The following is an 18959-nucleotide window of genomic DNA, read 5'->3' as shown; positions in this document are numbered from 1 at the left end:
GAGGAGAAACAGGATGGGATTCTCTTGTTGACAGGTATTCTATTTTTACTTATATTGCTAAAACGCAGGGTTTAGATGCCATGGTTGAAGAGAAGAGAAGAAGAGATGAGGAGGGTCCTAGCTCCTCCAAAAAGACTAGAGGGGGTGACTTTGTTTCACCACCTGTTACTGCTCCACCTATGTCAAATTCTCCAACTCAAACAGGTTCCGATCAGCGAATGGAAGACAAGCAGAAAGAAAAGAGGCAACCAAGAAAAGAGCCAGGATTCAAGCTCTTGTCAGACCTTGATATGCAAACAGATATGAGTAAGATTTTTCATGAAAGAATTTTGAATAGTGAAGTCACTTTTACTGTTGGAGAGGCTCTTGGGATTGCTAGAAGAGAAATACAGGATCAGATGCAGGATCTTTTGCGGAGGAAACGACATGCGATGGAAGGACCTGCTTTACAGGGATTGTGGCATGGAGCTCTTGGGAAAGAGCATGATGATGCAGTGATGGTTGAGAATGCTTCTGTTAATCCGCAATCGGAGAAAATAGTGCAGCCTATGTAGTATGAAGATGATGAGACCCCTATTCTTATTCCTCGCAGCCATTTTTCACGAAGTCATTGGGCTAGAGCGACCACTGAGACAGTGGTAAGGATTGGAGAGAAACAAATTCCCTTGATTGCTTTGGTTGATCATGGTTCTGAAATTAATCTCATTGCTCGAGGTGTTTATGAGAGTGGCAAGTGGCCTATGGATGCAGAGCATGGCTGGCGTATGAGAGCCGCCAATAATACTTCTGGTGATATGTATGCTGCTTGTCCGAGTATCAGAATTTCTATTGGTAATGTTGAAGAGGATTATCATTGCTTTGTTCAGGATTCATGCTCTTATCCGATTATTATTGGACAGCCTTTCATTACAGAAGCAAGAATGGAAACAAAAGTGATGGATGACGGATCAGCTTATGCGCGGATACGCAGTAAAGATGGTATGCGAGTTGTTCAGTTTATGACTGTTGGGGTAAATCATCCGAGAAACAGGGACTCCTTGCGTGAGGCACCACTACCTACGAAGGAGTTGGATTTTCATTAGGTACCGCTGTCTTGCGAGACGCCAGTGGTACGGAGCGGAGAAAAGTGGAGATCTCGCCTCCTGGCAGCCAGTCTTTCTCCAATAACTTTGTTGGGATTACTTCAGATAGTTCAGTAAGTTATCAGAAAATTTCAGATTTACCTAGAGCTGCCAGGCAGTACATTGGTCGTAAGGAGAAAGAGTTGAAGAATGCAGGTATTTTGCAAGCAGAAGAGCATGTGGATGGATTGTATGAAGGGATGTCTTATGCAGATACATTGTTTGAGATGAGAACAATGCTGAAAACTGATGTATGCAAGGGTACAAAGATCATACATGTGCAAACCTTGGATATGTTTCAGGAAATTTTTGGTTTTATGCTGCAAACAGAGTTAGAGGCTGAGAAAACTCAGCAAAGTGAATTTATGGCTGATCTTGATCAGCTAATAAAATTGCAGAGGGCTGAATCCATTCAGCCAACAGAGTTGAATGCAGAAAAATTTCTGCATACAGAGTTTCAGGATGCGTCTATGCAGTCCATTGAGCCGAGGGCTGAATTCATTCAACCAACAGAGTTGAATGCAGAAAAATTTCTGCATACAGAGTTTCAGACTGCACCCATGCAGTCCATAGAGCTAAAGGCTGAAATTTTTCAGCCAACAGAGTTGAAAGATGCTGAAAATTTGCAGAAATTGCAGCAAAGGAAAGAGTGCTTGAATGATGCCAAGGTTGACACAAAATATAAAACAGTTGATAAGAAGGTTAAGCCGGTTGCAGGCCCGCTTCCTTCTGATAGTGATGAACAGATTGAAAAAGCTATGAAGCAGCCTATGTTGAGGGATCCTGCAAATATTGGACATAAGTTTTTAGGGCTGAAATCTGTCTTTGCTGTTAATGAAGTCATCATAGTTGGGCATATGGTTGGATATTATGGCAGAAAGCCTTCTCTTGCAAAGGTGGATGCCATAAACAGGATTGCAGAGTATTGCTCAACTACTTCAGAGATGTGGAGATTTGTGGGAGTTTGTGTAATTTACATGATTTGGATTCCTCATTTTGCTCATATTGCAGATGTTCTCTATCAGCTGTTTCGAAAGGGGCAGAAATTTCATTGGGATGATGAAGCTGATGGAGAAACAGGTTTACTAGAATCAGAAGATGGACTTGACCTGTTTATGGTGTTGAATGATCCTGGATAGTTGGCACATCCGGAGGATGCGCAGGTTTAGAGGGGGTGGATGTCGTATTGCTGCGCATTCGAAGTGTGTAAACCACCCAAAAGTTGTGCATGGGATTTGGTACTTTGTACATACTTAGTTGTTGTGATAACATTTATTTTATGCGTATAAGTATAGTGGGGAGGAGTTGGAGACAAAAGTGGCGAATATGATGAGATGCTTTCAGCCTATGTTGAGCAAGGTTGAGTGGTAAGCACAACTGATGCTAGTGAACATGTTAGGACTTTGTCTTGTCCTTCTCCAGCTACATCAAAAATACCTAATGATAACCACATCCAGGAGTTGGAAAGAAGGAGGCTAAGCATTGAAATGTGCTATGAGAAGCATGGAGTTATCACTGTTACAGTGTGTGCTTGTTTTGGGTTACAATGTGTTGTTTACATGGGCGCCAAAGATATGGAACAACAGGCTTCTGTCTTTAATCCGGTGCTGGATATGGATCCGAGGCTAGTTGTTGGTCTCTTTGACCTTCCGAGAGACACAGATATTAGTATATTTGTTCTCCGTTTTGGTGGGGAGTGTGAACTCGTATGGTTGACTGATAAGAATGCCTTAGCTGTATTTTCAGATATTGCAAGAGCCGCAACTGCAATGCGACGAGTGGATCATGCTTCTGCATACAGTGGTGCTGTACGAGCATTTCTGCCCACCTCTGGATCAACCGCCCATGGATGGGGTTCTGCTGAAACTGGGGTAACCATAAAAGGCTCAGCATGTAGGAGAAACATTCAAGAGTCGAGCTGGTGTGAAGATGCAGAGGAAGTCACAAACGGAAAGTTAGGAAACTAAAGATAGAGGAGAAAAGGAAGGGGAAAAGGAGACTAATTGGGAAAAGAGAATTCGAATGGCGAAAGGGGGGGAAAAAAGACGGGTCTTCACGCGTTTGAATGGAGGAGACAAAAAATTGTCATGCTAATACTCGACGATCAGAGAGGAGGATACACGGGAAGAGAGTGCTGGAGTGATGCTGATTACAGGTCCCCCGACGACCTCTTCCTCTCTCAATCTGGCGACTCTCTCTCCCCTGCACGATTGCCTCTTGCCTTTCGTCTCGAAGGCCATCGGGTACACCATAGTCGCTGCTTCAACGGTCGTCAAAGTTCCCCAGATCTATCTAATCCTCAAGAATCGCAGCGTGAAGGGCCTCAGCCCCGCATCTTTCGAACTCGAGGCAGTCGGCTACACCATCGCTCTGGCATACTGCGTTCACAAAAAGCTCCCATTTTCGACTTATGGAGAGCTTCCTTTCCTGCTTATACAAGCCATCATCTTTGTGGTACTTATTTATGGCCATAGCCCATCGTTAGGAGTCAGCAGTTGGATGAAGGCTGGCTTATATTGTACTTTAGCTCCAACTGTTCTCGTCGGCAACATTGATCCTGTCCTGTTTGAAGCTCTTTATGCATCTCAACATGCGATCTTTTTCTTTTCAAGAGTGCCACAAATCTATAAGAACTTTCAGAACAAAAGCACAGGACAATTAAGCTTCCTCACAAACTTCATGAATGTTGGAAGCTCGACAGCAAGAGGACACAGAGTATGAGCAGATGGAACGAAGCTTTTTGTGGAAGGGCACGCTAACATGCTGAAAGGAGGAGATGGACAGGCGGCAATGAGTCGAAAAGAGGAGGATGATGCAATGACCCACATGGCTGTGGAGCTTGAAGTTATGGCATTCTTGTTATGAATTAAAAGATGTTTTCATTATCCTATATCTCCACCTCAGATGGGAAGGATGAATAGCTGCAGATCCAAGGCGGCAGTGCCTGCTACCTCGGCTCTATCATGCTGCTCTGGGTCAGTCCTGGCCTTATGAGCCTCATACAGAGCTTATTCGCCCGTGGCCAAGGCCCCAGCTGGTCCATACGCTCTTCTTTCTTGTGCTTGTGAGCTTCCGCCGTGCGGCCTCCATCTTCTTCACCCTCTACTTCTCCTCATAAATTAGGGCCGACTGATCTGCCCCGCCATAGCCAGGCTGCTGATCGTAGCTGTCGACTCTTGCCAGCGGAAGTCCCTTGATCATCAGCAATCGGCACTTGTGATGACGATTTGAATAGGCAATCACATGACTCCAGCCTTATATTCCTCAAGATCTGTCCCGCTTTGAAATGTTTTTATTAACATTGGAACTAGATGAAAGTTTTACCCATGTTTTGAGATGGGGAGCTGGAGCATATATGAGAACAAGGAACTCTTGTCAAGGTATGAGATCTTGGGTCGCATAGGGTCTTATGCAGATGTATACAAAGGAAAAAGGAGAATTGATGATGTGTTAGTGGCACTTAAAGAAGTACATGACTATCAGAGTCCTGCAGAGAAATTGAAGCATTGCTGCGCTTGAGGGACCAACCCCATGTTATTCAGCTCTTAGAGTATTTCTGGCTGAGTGAAGATGATGCTGTGCTAGTTCTTGAGTACCTGTCATCAGATCTGATTGCAGTCATTAACGAAGGACAGAGCAGGGAGCCAATCAAGGGCCTGACTGAGGCAGAGATTAAAAGTTGGATGCTCCAGCTTCTGCATGGAGTTGCTGCCTGCCATTTTGCATGTGTCCTTCATCGTGATCTCAAGTCCTCTAATTTGTATGATTATTCTATTGGAGGTAGAAAAGGCTGAAGTATTTTGCTTTTGTGAGTCGTTGTGTGGTGGTTCTGTATATGCAGCTCAGATAGTCAGGTTTAATAGAGTTTGGTGGTGGCACTGGCTATGATCCGAAGGCTACATTTTCTGTTCCTTGTATGCCTGGAGGACTACTGTAGCTGTAGACAACAAACATCAAGGTTGATTGAATGGTGAATTCTTCTGTGGATGTTTCCTTTGAACTGGAAAAATTAGTCTTATGCCAATGATAAAACAGGATGAGAAAGATGACAAACTCATAGCTGTTTGTTCTGATGATTCTAAGTTTTGACATTACAAAGACAACTGAATCCTTCCTTCACACAGACTTGCTGAATTCTGAATGCAAGCCTATATGCTAAAGACATAACTGTCTTCAAAAACCTGAATGTAAACAGTTTATGTGATACTTCGGATTATCCTGAACATGAATTTCTTGTAACTCATTTGATAAGCAATATAGTGATCTTTGACATCCAATATTTGAGATCTTCTTGTTAGCCTCATTTCTTGCTGTACCTTGAACCCCGTGTTCTGCAGCTCTCGCACGATCTCTTTGACAACGTCCGCATGAACCTCAAAGGATACATGCAAAGCCATCAATTTTTGAGCAAATCCATCCGACCCCCTTCTCCGCCTAAATCAGACAAGGAAGATTAGGTACAAGCTTTCATTCTACTAGTGTAATACTATCCCTTAAAAAAAAAAAAAAAAAGAGAACGAACAAGCATCCAAGGAAGAGTAAGAGAAACATTACGCATGGAATGGACAAAACAGCTCACTAACAAAAGCACTTAGCACCACATGAAGCACAGTCACTGCACGTAAGGGTCCTCATGTTAGGCATGCTCGGTGCTTCGATCGACTAGCCCCGCTCCTAACCCCCTCACCCTATTTGCTCCCCCACTTCACGCTTAGGGTACATCAAGGACAGAACATACCTAGTGGGGTACCACTCGCCTGTGATTAGACCTATCATCCTAAGATCCTTGCACCGCACCTCCCTTTGCACGAATGGGGTCTTCAAGTGTGGGACATCACCCAGGCTAGCCTATGGTTAGACCCAACTCCCCATTCCACCAACACGAGCACAATACACTACATAATAAGATCGACACACCCCCCATTAGGTAGAGCACCACACCTTTTCCTTCCAAGCATCACAAAGGTGACAAACCACTGACTTCAGAGGCCCCTGTCAACCACTTGCTATCTGTTTGGCTTCTCCAACTAACCTTGTTACCCATCCTCCACGAGCACCCGAGTTTGCACATGGCCCTACCCTTACACGACTACTTTGCCAACAGCCTCCTAAACCCCAACAGCAACCAAGAGTGCCATGGGATTAGCACTGTCCATCGGAGGGGGGTAATGTTAACCCCAAGCCAGAAGACGAAAGAATGAATGAAAAAGCGAGAAGAAGATGGAAAAAGAGCAAAGACATGTAGGCGGCCTCTAAAGCTAAGCTAGGGCCAAAAGTGTAATTTTAAATTAAAGGTGCCTCAAAAACTCTAAAAAGTCTTGTAAAAGAGCGCCAAGCTCCCTCCTGTACCAATTCTAAAGTATTAAATGGGTGTAGGTTAGAGGCACAAGGCTAGAAGGGAGAAATAAACAAAGGACCTAGCCACAATGGCCGATCATGTAAAAAGGAATGGGTGCCCATGGGGTTTTTAGGGTTTGTATATATAAAGTTCAAAAAGTGAATGGAAGTTCATTATTTTGTGTGTGGCTAACAAGAGCTCTTCTCTTCTTCTCTTCTACTTGCTTATGTGTGCTCTTGAGAGAGGGAGTGTGAGAGTGTGAGAGAGTGAGGGATCAAGAGGGTGAAGCTCTTCACCATCTTCTCTTCTCTTTTTCTCTTCTCTTCTCTTCTCTTCTCTTATTCACGCGGCTATGGTGGATGGATCTTGGAGATGGAGGCTTGAGGATGCTTGAGCTAGCACCTAGGATCGTGGAGTTACCGATGTGTGTATGTCAAGATTGTGGGAGAGAAGGAAGGAGTCTCACTTATAGCTTTCTTGCTTGCACAATGGGGGAATACACACAAAGGTGGAGGCTGAAAACAATTTTTCTCTTCTTAGTTGTGTAAGCCAAAAGAACTCAAGTACATAAAAATAGAAGAACCCTATATATGGGTCGCAAACCAAACTCAACTAACTAAGGTGGCATACTAACTGAGCTACAAACTAGAGTAGATAAGGATAGCTATCATCTAGCTATTATTCATGGGCGGTTGTACCAACCGCATCTGCAAACAACTAACAAGTCGGTGACATAAATGCACAATGGTCACCCTGGCATATCACGAGTGGAGCTCGATATCTCAACACTCCCCCTCGAGCTCAATCCCAATTCCTACACACCAAGCAGGTCTCTGAACCTGCGCAGCTTCTCTGTGCCCAATGCCTTTGTAAATATGTCAGCTACCTGATCCTCTGTGCTAACATAAACTAGATCAATAAGACCTTGTAAAACCCTCTCCCGCACATAGTGATAATGCACCTCAATGTGCTTTGTTCTAGCATGATAGAATGGGTTATTTTCCAAGTGTATACTACTCATGTTGTCACAATAAATGACAACTGGCCCATCTGTAGGCTGATGCATATCATAAAGTAGCTTATGCAACCAAGCTGCCTCACATGCAGCCATTGCTGCAGGCCTCTACTCAGCCTCTATGCTCGACAAGGCAATTGTAGGCTGTTTCTTGCTGCTCCAAGTGACTGCAACACTCCCAAAAGAGAACACATATCCGCTGGTAGATCGTCTATCAGAAATACTACCAGCCCAATCAACATCAGTGTATCCATGCAACTGTATATGAACCCCAGTCTCATAAAATAGTCCATACTGCAATGTGGACTTCACATACCTGAGTATTCGTCTAGCCGCATCCAAATGCGGTTTCCTTAGAGCCTGCATAAACTGACTTACCAATCCAACATCATAGCTCAAATCTAGCCTGATAATAGTCATATAAATCAAACTTCCTACTATGCATCTGTACATAGTAGGGTCTTGGAGAAGCTCACCTGCATCTGCGCTCAACTTCACATTTTGCTCCAAAGGAACTGAAATAGGCTTACATCCTGTCATCCCATATTTGGACAGCATGTCCAATCCATACTGCCTCTGCAAGAGCCATATCCCACTTGGTGATCTAATCACCTCAATGCCCAAGAAATAACACAGCTCTCCCAAATCCTTCATCTCAAACTTCTGCTTCAATAGCATTTTCACATGAAGGATATCTTCATCACTATCACCTGTCATAATCAAATCATCAACATAAATGACAAGTAGCATAATACCTTTCTCTGTTTTTCTCACATAAAGTGAGAAATCTGAAAGCCAATAGTGACAAGATACTGTCCTATCTTGTCAGACCATGCTCTAGGTGCTTGCTTCAAGATATACAAGGCTTTCTTCAACCTGCAAACAAACTCAGGATGAACAGCATGCACATAACCTGGTGGCTGCTCCATATATACCTCTTCTTTCAAATCACCATGCATGAAGGCATTATTTACATCCATCTGATGTAAAGACCATTCCTTTGATGCAGCCATAGCAATGACTACTCTTACGGTTGCCATCCTTGCAACCGGACTGAATGTTTCTTCATAATCAATGCCATATGTTTGTGCATATCCCTTGACTACTAATCTTGCCTTGTATTTGTTCACAGAACCATCTGCATTGTGCTTCACCTTATAAACCCACTTACAACCAATTGCATTCTTATCTTTAGGCAAAGGTACCAATTCCCATGTAGCATTTGCTTCCAAGGCATCCATTTCTTCATCCATGGCTTTCTCGCATTTTTCTTTTCCCATGGCTTGCTCAAAAGAAGTGGGTTCTGGTTCTTGTATCATTTTGACCATATAGGCATAGTGAATTTCTATAAATCCATCATAGTTCAGCCTATCCACAGGATACCTAGCTCTGGTAGACCTGCGCAAAGTAGGTTCACTCCCAGGTGCTCTCAAAACATCCCTGGTCTTCCTTATTCCAAGTGTAACAATAGAAGGAATATCCAACCCATCATCAATGCTCTGTTCTGAGCCACTAGATTCACCATCCACATAAGAGTAACCTGCATTCATATCAAATATGGGCTGATCTACCTTCTCTTTTCCTTTTCGTGAAACCTGCATACCACTATCTACATTGTTTTGAGGAGATTCTCCTGATCTCAATCTGCCTGTCCATGGCAAAGAATATGAACCACTGCTAGAGGACACTCCAGATCCACTAATATTTTGTGACTGCTGTTGTGAATTCTGTGCAGCATTACCATTTTGTGCATCTACATCATCAATCACATTTACTGGTTTATACCAGCTACTCATCTCATCAAAAACAACATCTCTGCTCACTGTAAACTTACGAGTAGAAGGGTTATAGCATCTATACCCTTTCTGCTTGCAGAGAGTAACCAATAAAGATGCACTTCTTAGCTTTTGGATCCAACTTGGATCTCAACTCATTTGGCACATGGACATAGGCAATGCAACCAAAAATTTTCAAATGAGAAATATCTGGTTTCCTACCAGTATACCTCTCCTCTGGAGTCATCCCATGTATTGCTGCAATGGGAGTCCTGTTTATTATGTAGACTGCTGTAACAACTGCTTCAGCCCATTAAAAATCTGGCAAGTCTTTTTCGTTGAGCATGGCACGAGATACCTCTCCAATATGCCTGTTTTTACTTTTTGCAATTCCATTTTGTTGTGGGATATGACTGCATGAATATTGCTACTTTATGCCATGCTCCTGCAGGAACCTTGCAAACTCATTTGAGAGGTACTCTCCCCCTCCATCTGACCTTAGGCATTTTATTTGCAAGCTTGTTTGTTTTTCAACCATAGCTTTAAGATTTTTGAAATGCCCAAAAATTTCACTTTTCTTTTTCATAAAATACACCCAAACTTTTCTGCTATAGTCATCAATAAAAGTGACAAAATAATGATAGCCTCCAAGAGATGCAGCTTTAGTAGTCCACACATCAGAGTGGATTAATTCCAATGGCTTCTTACTCTCTTGAACATGTCTAGGAAATGGTTTCCTTGCCTGTTTTTCAAATTGACAGGCTTCACATACCTTATGCATTTCTGCAACCTTGAATTTAGGCAATCCTGCAACAATATTTTGGGCTTGCATTGATTTAAGTCGTTGTACATTAACATGACCAATACGTTTATGCCAGATATCAATATCTGCAACTACACCGATCCCATGTGCAAACATTGCTATACTCAATTCAGGCATGTCTGCATCCAACGTAAATGCCCTTCTTCTTTCCTTTTGCTATCAAGAGACCTTTATTTTTCATATCCTCAACAAAGCATCCATGAGAATTAAATCTGACCTGCAAGCCCTGCTCAACCATTTGACCAACAAAAACCAGGTTCTTGGTGATATTCGGGACATGAAATACATCCGACAGGTATTTCTTTTTCCCATCCTGCATAGACAAAGGAATTTTTCCAATCTGCACAATAGGATGTGCAGTATCATCACCAGTCTCCACAAATCCTGGTTTTTTCATTTTCCTTGCATCCTGCATCCATTCTACATGACCTGTCATGTGGTTTGATGCACCTGAGTTAACATACCACACATCATTTCTTTCTTCTGCATTTGTCACAGAATTGGTCATGTGTTGCACCATAAACAAATGCTCATTTCTGTCATCACCCTGTCTACTAGAAGATGCATAATTTCTTTGTTGCAATTTTCCATTCATGATGTCATTCTGCTTTTTATAGCAGTCTTTAGCCATATGACCCATTTTACCACAGTAGTAGCATTCAACATTGCTGTTTGCATTTTGGCCTCTTTGCCATCCACCATGACCTCTTTGGCTCCCCCTGCCTCTAGAGTTACCACGTCCTCCTCCATAGGACTGGTGTTCTTGAGTTTGCTGCATATTCTGATTTCTACCACGGCCTCCAGATCGGCCTCCTCTACCTCTACCTCTACCTCTACCTCTTCCAGCATTTGAGTAGAAGACAGCTTCTTTTGAAGTTCCTCCTGAAGAAGATGCACCACCATTTCTCTGCTCCTCAGAAATTAGAAGAGAAATTAACTCCTCAAAATCAGAAAATCTTTCACGGACGGAAATGGATGTTTGGAACTATGCATAATCCTTTCCTAGACCATTCAAGGTCATAGAAACTAAATCATCATCTTCCACTGGCGACCCAATGGAAGCAAGTGCATCTGCAATCTTCTTCACCTTCATGTGGTAGTCGTTGATGCTCATACTTTCTCTTTGCACATTGTGCAACTCTTGCTTGAGCTGCATTTTCCTGGCTTGCGTATTTATGCTATACATTTTTGACAAAGTATCCCATGCCTCCTTTGGCGTACTTGCATCTTGAATATGCATAATCATAGAGTCTGAAATGCTAATAGACAGAGAGTACATAACTTTCCTGGCTCTCTCATGCCATGCTTTAAATGCCTGCATTTGCTGTTAATTGGGAACATCAGGAAGAACTGGTTCTTCTTCATTTCCTGCAACGAATTCCCAATATCCTGTTCCCATAAGGAAATTTGTTATTCTAAACTTCCATGCTTGAAAGTTGTTCTTGTCAAGCTTTTCAGTGACAATCTGTGAAAGAGAATCAGACGCCATTACATAACATTGCAAAAAATTCTATCACTGCAAAGAACACAGCTTCAGCCTCACAAGGGCAAATCTGCAAAACTGATGAAAGTGGTATTTGACCACAGAGTCACTTCCTAGTGACGATTTTGAATCAACATGCAACTAGGATGATTCTGTAACTCCCAATGTCTCTACGCACAGGCATACAATGCAATTTCTACAGTAACTTTTCACCGACCTGTAGAACAGTGGTCGCATAGCATAAAACACGGCCTTTTTCTAAGTGCGTGCAGAAAACTTTCGCCTCCAAAACAGGCCCCAAAATGGCCTCAAATCAAAAAAACTGAGCAACCAGGGGCTAAAGCCTTCTCCCGCAGCATATACTGCCCTCTTGCTACACCGCGAAGGACGTCTCAATCTGAGACAATGTACTCTTGCACTTCCCGACTATGCTACCTGTAGAGACTTGCTCCCAAAACAGAAAAAATGAAAGCAACAGTGGTCCTCTTACCAGAACACCGCAAACTTGGTTTGCTTTCTTGAGCTCCTTACCACAAACAAGGCCCTGATACCATGCCAAGATTATGGGTGAGAAGGAAGGCGTCTCACTTGTAGCTTTCTTGCTTGCACAATGGGGGAATACACACAAAGGTGGAGGCTGAAAACAGTGTTTCTCTTCTTAGTTGTGTAAGCCAAAAGAACTCAAGTACATAAAAATAGAAGAACCCTATATATGGGTCTCAAACCAAACTCAACTAAGTAAGGTGGCATACGTACTGAGCCACGAACTAGAGTAGATAAGGATAGTTGTCATCTAGCTATTATTCATGGGCGGTGTACCAACCACATCTGCATACAACTAACAAGTCAGTGACATAAATGCACAACGGTCACCCTGGCATATCACGAGTGGAGCTCGATATCTCAACAGTGCGAGATAGAAGGCAACTCATATCTGCATCAAGGTAAGCTCAATACACTCATAGGATTGACGATGCGTCAGCTATGTGAGAGGTAGCCATTAGAGCTCGCTTGGAACACTTGAAACAATAAGCGGTCCGTGGGTCTTGGCGATCGAGTGAAAGCTCACACATTTTGGTTCCGTTTTGCGGGGATCAACGGATTCAAGCTTGAGCGCTTGCGCACCTCATATCAAGCATGGATGTAAGGGATTCATCCCCAAAATGGAGCTTGAGATAGGTAGGAAGTTTGGGTGTTTTGATCTTCAAAACAAGTAAGTATTTTAGGTTAGTTAGTTTGTTTGATGATTGGAAGACATGGAGAAATCATTTCAATTTGTTGCTTTCAATTCTTGTTGCATTTAGTTCTCTTTGCGAAGTTAAAATAGACGTAAATCTCCTACAATTGATTAAACTTTCTCCAGGAGTACGCAAGGAATTCAAGAAAATCCTGCGTATAGGGTATATTGTAGAACCTTTGGGCATAGCTAGAGTGGGAGAAGATTGGTTCGATCGTGCTGAAAAGCATTGCCCTAGGGTTCCAGCATGTGTGGATGGAATATTAGTGGAGCACGCTATTGTGGACACTGGATCCTTCGTCAATATCATGAGTTCAAATTTAATGGAGAGGTTAGGTCTAGAGATCCAAAAAGACGCCTCCACACTTACTAGGATCGCTAATGATAGTCTAAGACAACCGAAAGGTTGCATCACTAAAGTCCACATTACAGTTGCGAGCGTGGAATGCTATCTCGGATTTAGGGTGATAAGGTTTGCAAGACATACTAGCTATCCAGTTTTTCTAGGCAGACCATGGACTCTACGGACAGACTATCAAGTTGATATACATGCTGGTCGAGTGATTCTAGGTCGAGGTGCCCATCAGGTAATAGTGGATGCTTACCTCGAGTCTCCTCAGAGTGAGAAAGCTTCATTATCCTTCACTAAACTAGAAACAATAGATGATCCATCTGGTAGTGAGATGTCATCAAGCGATGGATCTAAAGAAGGGTCCATTACAGAGGATATTTATTAGATAACCTTGAATGAGCTAATAGAGCCTCAAGATCAAATAAGAGATGTAGACGTTATTGAGTTGGACCTTGGCACGCCTAATGATTCGCGGCCAATCAAATTAGGTTCCATGCTCAGTTCGAAAGAGAGAGAGGACTATGTGTCCTTGATTCAGGAGTTCCATGACATCTTTGCTTGGACTTAGGGGTATTCCTCCCAGTCTAGCTGTGCATACCATTCCTATAAAGGAAGGTACCCGCCTTGTATGTTACAAAGTAATGCATATGCCTTTTGAACTAAGGGACATGCTGTTTGAAGAGCTTCAGAAGTTGTGGAAGGTGGGTTTGATCTTCCCAGTTCAGCATACTGAATGGTGTTCACGAGTTGTGATTAGAAAGAAGAAGAATAGTCAAATCTGTATTTGTGTAGACTTTAGAGAGCTAAATAAATAGGCTATTAAAGATTACTACCCATTGTCATTTATTGACCAAATTTTAGATCAATTGGCAGGTAGGGAAATATATTAGTTCATGGATTGCTTTGTAGGGTATAACCAAATGGCGATTGTTGAGCAAGACAAGCGGAAAATGACATTTATCACTATCTTCGGTACCTTTGCGTACCATGTGATGGCATTTAGGTCATGTAATGCACCTAGTTCGTGGCAAAGAAAAACGGCAAAGAAAAACGGACAAGACCTAGTTTGCATGGAGTGATGCTTGCAAAGTATCTTTTGATTATGTGAAGTAGGAGCTTGCCAAAGCACCTGTTTTAAAAGCACCTAAAAGGGTCGAAATGTTCTATATATTTTCAGGAGCAACCACGTATAGTATCAGTTGTTTCTTATCCCAAATTTGGGAGGAGAAGTGGTACCATCTGATAGCTTTTGCTAGTCGGAAGTTGGGTATATTAGAGATTAACTACACATATATGGAGAAGTTGTGCCTTGTGATGGTATTTGCGACCAAAAATTTCAGGCAGGACATTCTTTATGAGAATGTGGTTTTTTATACGAAGACGGAAGGACTTCGATTGTTGTTGAATAAGTTACAGCCGCCTGATTGTTTAGCAAAGTGGCTAATCACTTTGCAGGAATTTGATTACGTGATTAAGAGCAACCCGCCGAAGCTATAGGGCATTGTAGAGTGTCTTGTGAATTTCAGAGAGCCAAAAGAGGTCTCGGCTGAAGGAAGTGACATGGAAACCTTGTTCAAGATTGATACATCTATTCCCTCCTGGTGTGCTGCTATAACACACTATCTTTCTACGGGAAAGACTGGAGCTACTTTATCAAAATTGGAGAAGAGGAAAATTAAATAGTAGGCATTGAAATTTTCCATGATCGCAGGAACACTATATTAGTAGGGTGTTGATAATATCTATCACCGTTGTGTGATTCCTGACAATGTTCCATTTATACTGGAAGAGTGCCATGACTCCGCTTGTGGAGGGCACTTTGCTGGGCGGTTGACGGCATAGAAGGCTTTAAGAGCTGGGTATTGGTGGCCGTTCATCTTGTAGGATTCATTTGACTATGTCAAGAGATGTGATACATGTCAAAGACATGACAGTAGAGAGAATAGGAAGCGTCCACTTACGCCGATTATGGCTACCCTTCCATTTGAGAAGTGGGCCATCAATTTTGTGGGACCTATTACCCCGTCGTCTACTACTTAGAAAACATACATTATAGTAGCAACTGATTACTTTACAAAGTGGTCAGAAGCATGGGTGACGAGGCAGGATAATGGAAAAGAGATTGTTTTTTCCTACTTGAGTAGATCATCTGTCGTTTTTCTCCACCAAAGGAAATAGTATTGGACCATGGAACCCATTTTTTGAACAAGGTGATTAAAAGCCTGACTAAAGCATGGAAAATTAAGCATAATAAGATGACCCACTATGATCCGCAAGCAAATGGATAAGTTGAAAGTACCAATAAGTAGCTTGTGGGTATCCTATCCAAAATAGTCTTTGAAAAGAAGCGGGACTGGGATACAAAATTATATGTGGTGGTTTGGGCATATAACACAACGTTTAAGCGAGCCATTGGCCACATCCCATTCAAATTAGTTTATGGGGAGGAGTGTGTCTTGCCCTTAGAAATTGAGTTTCCGACCATAAGATTCACAATCAATCATTCTTTAGGTGATGAAGATGCCCTATTTGAGCAGTTTACGAATATAGCCCACTTGGATGAACTTAAATTGTAGAGTCTGTTGCACTAGGAGGTGGCTAAATGTCGGATGAAGTGGTTGCATGATCTAAAAGCAAAGAAATATACCTTTAAGAAAGGGTAGTTAGTTCTATACTACGATGTGCATAGGGAGCTATTTCCAGGAAAGCTGGAACCTAGATGGGATGGCCCTTACAAGATAGTTCGGCTAGGTAAAAATAAGTCAACGGCTTTATTAACTGATCTACAAGGAGTGGAATTTAAGAATAAGGTTAATCTTAATAAGATTAAACCTTATTATTTCTGAATATGCTAACACACTAAATGCATTGTAGGTGTATGCTAGGGTTGATTTGAGACCTCCAGGAGAGCTTAAACTAGTTGATGGGGTGGTTAATCCCTTATTTGGAGCACCAATATCTCGAGCAACGATATCGTCAGGAGAGGCTTATCTGGTGGAGCAAAGCATAAAAAGTAATTGAGCATGAAGACGGTGCCTTTGTGTGGGAGATCAAACTTTTTTGCCATCACTGTTTACAAATTTTGACAAGCATCCCTGTTGAGTTTAATGAAGAAGTTGGGATGGAGCCGTCGGTTCATCCTCTCAATATGTTGGATTTTGACTATCATAATTACGAATAGGGGAGTTCTTGATGGTTAGTTGTATAAACCCATTATGGACATACACGGCATACTTTGATGGAGCATCCCGGGGGTCTAATAAAAAAGGGAGTGTTGGAGTAGTTATTTGAGATCCCCATCATAGGGTTGCAATGAAATTAGTTGTTTATTTGAGGGTAGGATTCACAAACAACATGGCAAAGTATAAAGCCTTGATTATGGGACTGAATATTACAAAGAAAGTGGTATTTGGCGGTTGTTGGGAAAGGGGGATTCCCAGCTGATCTTAAATCAACTCAATGGAACATATACAGTCCGGAATCCCATCCTTTGTATGTATCATCGCACTGCTATAACCCTACTTGATGAATTTGAGAGCGTATCTCTTCAGCTCATTCCACGTTATTGGAATCAGTTTGCAGATTCCTTAGCAAATTTTGCTTATGAAGAGGACCTCTTCTTCAACTGTGATCCTAGTCTGGATGTCACTCTTGATAACAAGACGGGACCTGGTTGCTTGTGGGGAATGTTATCAGATCATGCATTATATGACAGGGGATGATTGATATGGGTAATGCAAAGAGTGGCCAAGACCCATCTACCACTATTATCCTGGACCCATAGGTTGATCAGATGACATGTTATGCATACGCCTCTTGTTATATATGTAGGAGGTATGAGTCACAACTTGATGCATTTAGTTTAGGGCTGAGAGCCCTATTTCTCTCCTTGGAATGGAGTGTATTTTCATATATCCATCATCTTCCAAGGAGGAAGCTATATGAGCTAGTTTGCTTGATTTTTTAAGGCCAAGAGGGCCAGTTGTTTTAAGGTTTTAATGATCTATTTCCTTAGGCCAGGAGGACCAGTTAGTTTTGTCATGTCATGTTCGATTTCTTTAGGCCAAGAGAGCCAACTAGTTTGCAGTGAAATGTGCCATTTCTTTAGGTCAAGAGGACCCTAGGTTTGGTTGGTGGAGGTACTTGTGTAAAAACGGGTTCTAACCCCTATAAAAATAGAAAAGGAAAGAAAGAAAATCCTTGAGTTGCTGTTTATCGCGTTGCGAAGGCCTCATAGGTTCCTGGGGATGAGATAATACCCGGGGCTGATTCCTTGTCTTTCGAGGGGTGGTGTCTAGCTGAAAAACAAAGAATACAAGAAGGTTGGAGCGAAAATAAAAGTGAGCATTAGAAAAGGGTTCTGTGTCACCTTGCTATGGCTTGGTAGGTTCTTGGGTGCCAAGACAGGAACTGAGGCCGATGCCCTATTCTCCTTGGGTCACTATGCTCAGCTCCCTCCTTTTTACACGCCCAAGTATGGAAAATAAGAGGCTAAAAGAGCAATGTGCTAAAAGAAACTATTTCTTGATCAGGCATAGGAGTTCTCGCCTAGTAGAAGCTCCTAGTTGAGTTGCCCTTAGTTAGGTAGGTAGTTCAGACCACCACTTAGGATGATCTCTTTGATAGTTCTTTTTAGCTTGGCTATGTTGCAGTAGTTGGTTAGTGACTAGCTTGGATTTTCTACCAGATTATGCTAGGTCTACTCCTCGTGTATTTCATGCCTTGGTTTTGATAGGGGGTAGGGTGAGAGCTGTGTTGTGCTTTGATGTGTATCTTTTTTATATTAGCTTGATGCTCTTTGTGGTTGTGTTTATGTGCAGATCTGTTCGTGGGATTTGATGGGCTGAGTTGCCCTATCCTGTGGTCACCAATGACAGATGATTTTTTATGCCGATAAGTGCTTAAAAATAGCAAAAATTTCCAAATTTTAGGGGAAAAATAGACTTCGTCAAAGGCATCAATTTTAAGCGGCACTGTCCAAAAGTGGTTAAAAGACGCACTAGATGACACTTGGTGAATTTCCATAATTTTTTGGCATGCCAAATGAGACCTTGGGAGATGCCCAGCAGTGCAGGACATCAAGACGGACTGTCGAGATTTTTCAGACTTCGAATCGGGTACCGAACGTAGAAATGGCAGTGCCCGGGAGGCCAAGGCCCAAGGTCAAGTGAGAAAGGACTTAAGAGAGCCCTAAAGATGTGCCTTTTGGGGGCTCCCAAAAAATCAAAATCGTGGGGGGGGAAGGGGCATCCATATTTTTTGTGTGCAGAGAATGAGGGCGCCATGAATCCATTTGATGAAGAGGAGGGGCTATGGCACTTCAATGCAACCCCCCCAACTGATTTGATGAATGAACTACACTCTATCTTCACTCCCCATCACCGCCTTAGGCTTCAAAGATGGATACCTAGTTGTGGAGATGCAATTTCAATCTTTCTCTCTCCTCTCTCTCTCTCCTGCATAGAGGCACTTCATGTGGCAAGAATCAAGAAGAGAATCAGGTGATGGATGCTTGTCTGGGAGGCACAAGATTGTTCCAAGAGGCTGAGGAAGCTGACGGCTGAAGATCTATGCTGAAATCCATGGCTGGTTAGTCGATACACAGTCTCGATTAAGTATTCCAAATACCCAAAACACGCAAAAAGGTGGTATGCTCTATTTTATGAAAGATTTTTTCTTATTTTTTATCGTTCATGGTCTAAATGGCGTGCACATGGGCTGAAATTTTATTTGAATGTTCCTTGCATTATTTCTGACAGCTGCAATCATTGTTATGCAGAACCCATATTGATTTACAACAATTATAAATTTTCAA

At 42.4% G+C, this 18959-nt stretch overlaps 1 pseudogene; it reads left to right on the top strand.

The window, feature by feature from the left end:
• Positions 1 to 3263: 3263 nt before the first annotated feature.
• On the top strand, positions 3264 to 3842 carry LOC148012952 (mannose-P-dolichol utilization defect 1 protein homolog 2 pseudogene; annotated as a pseudogene).
• The last annotated feature ends 15117 nt before the right edge of the window (positions 3843 to 18959 follow it).

Source organism: Lygodium microphyllum, chromosome 26 (assembly GCF_053477565.2).
Source record: "Lygodium microphyllum isolate KBCC chromosome 26, Lygodium_microphyllum_v1.1.10, whole genome shotgun sequence".
NCBI classification, from domain to species: Eukaryota; Viridiplantae; Streptophyta; class Polypodiopsida; order Schizaeales; family Lygodiaceae; genus Lygodium; species Lygodium microphyllum.
Note: the sequence above shows the minus strand (reverse complement) of the source record. Positions and strands in the feature narration are given on the sequence as shown.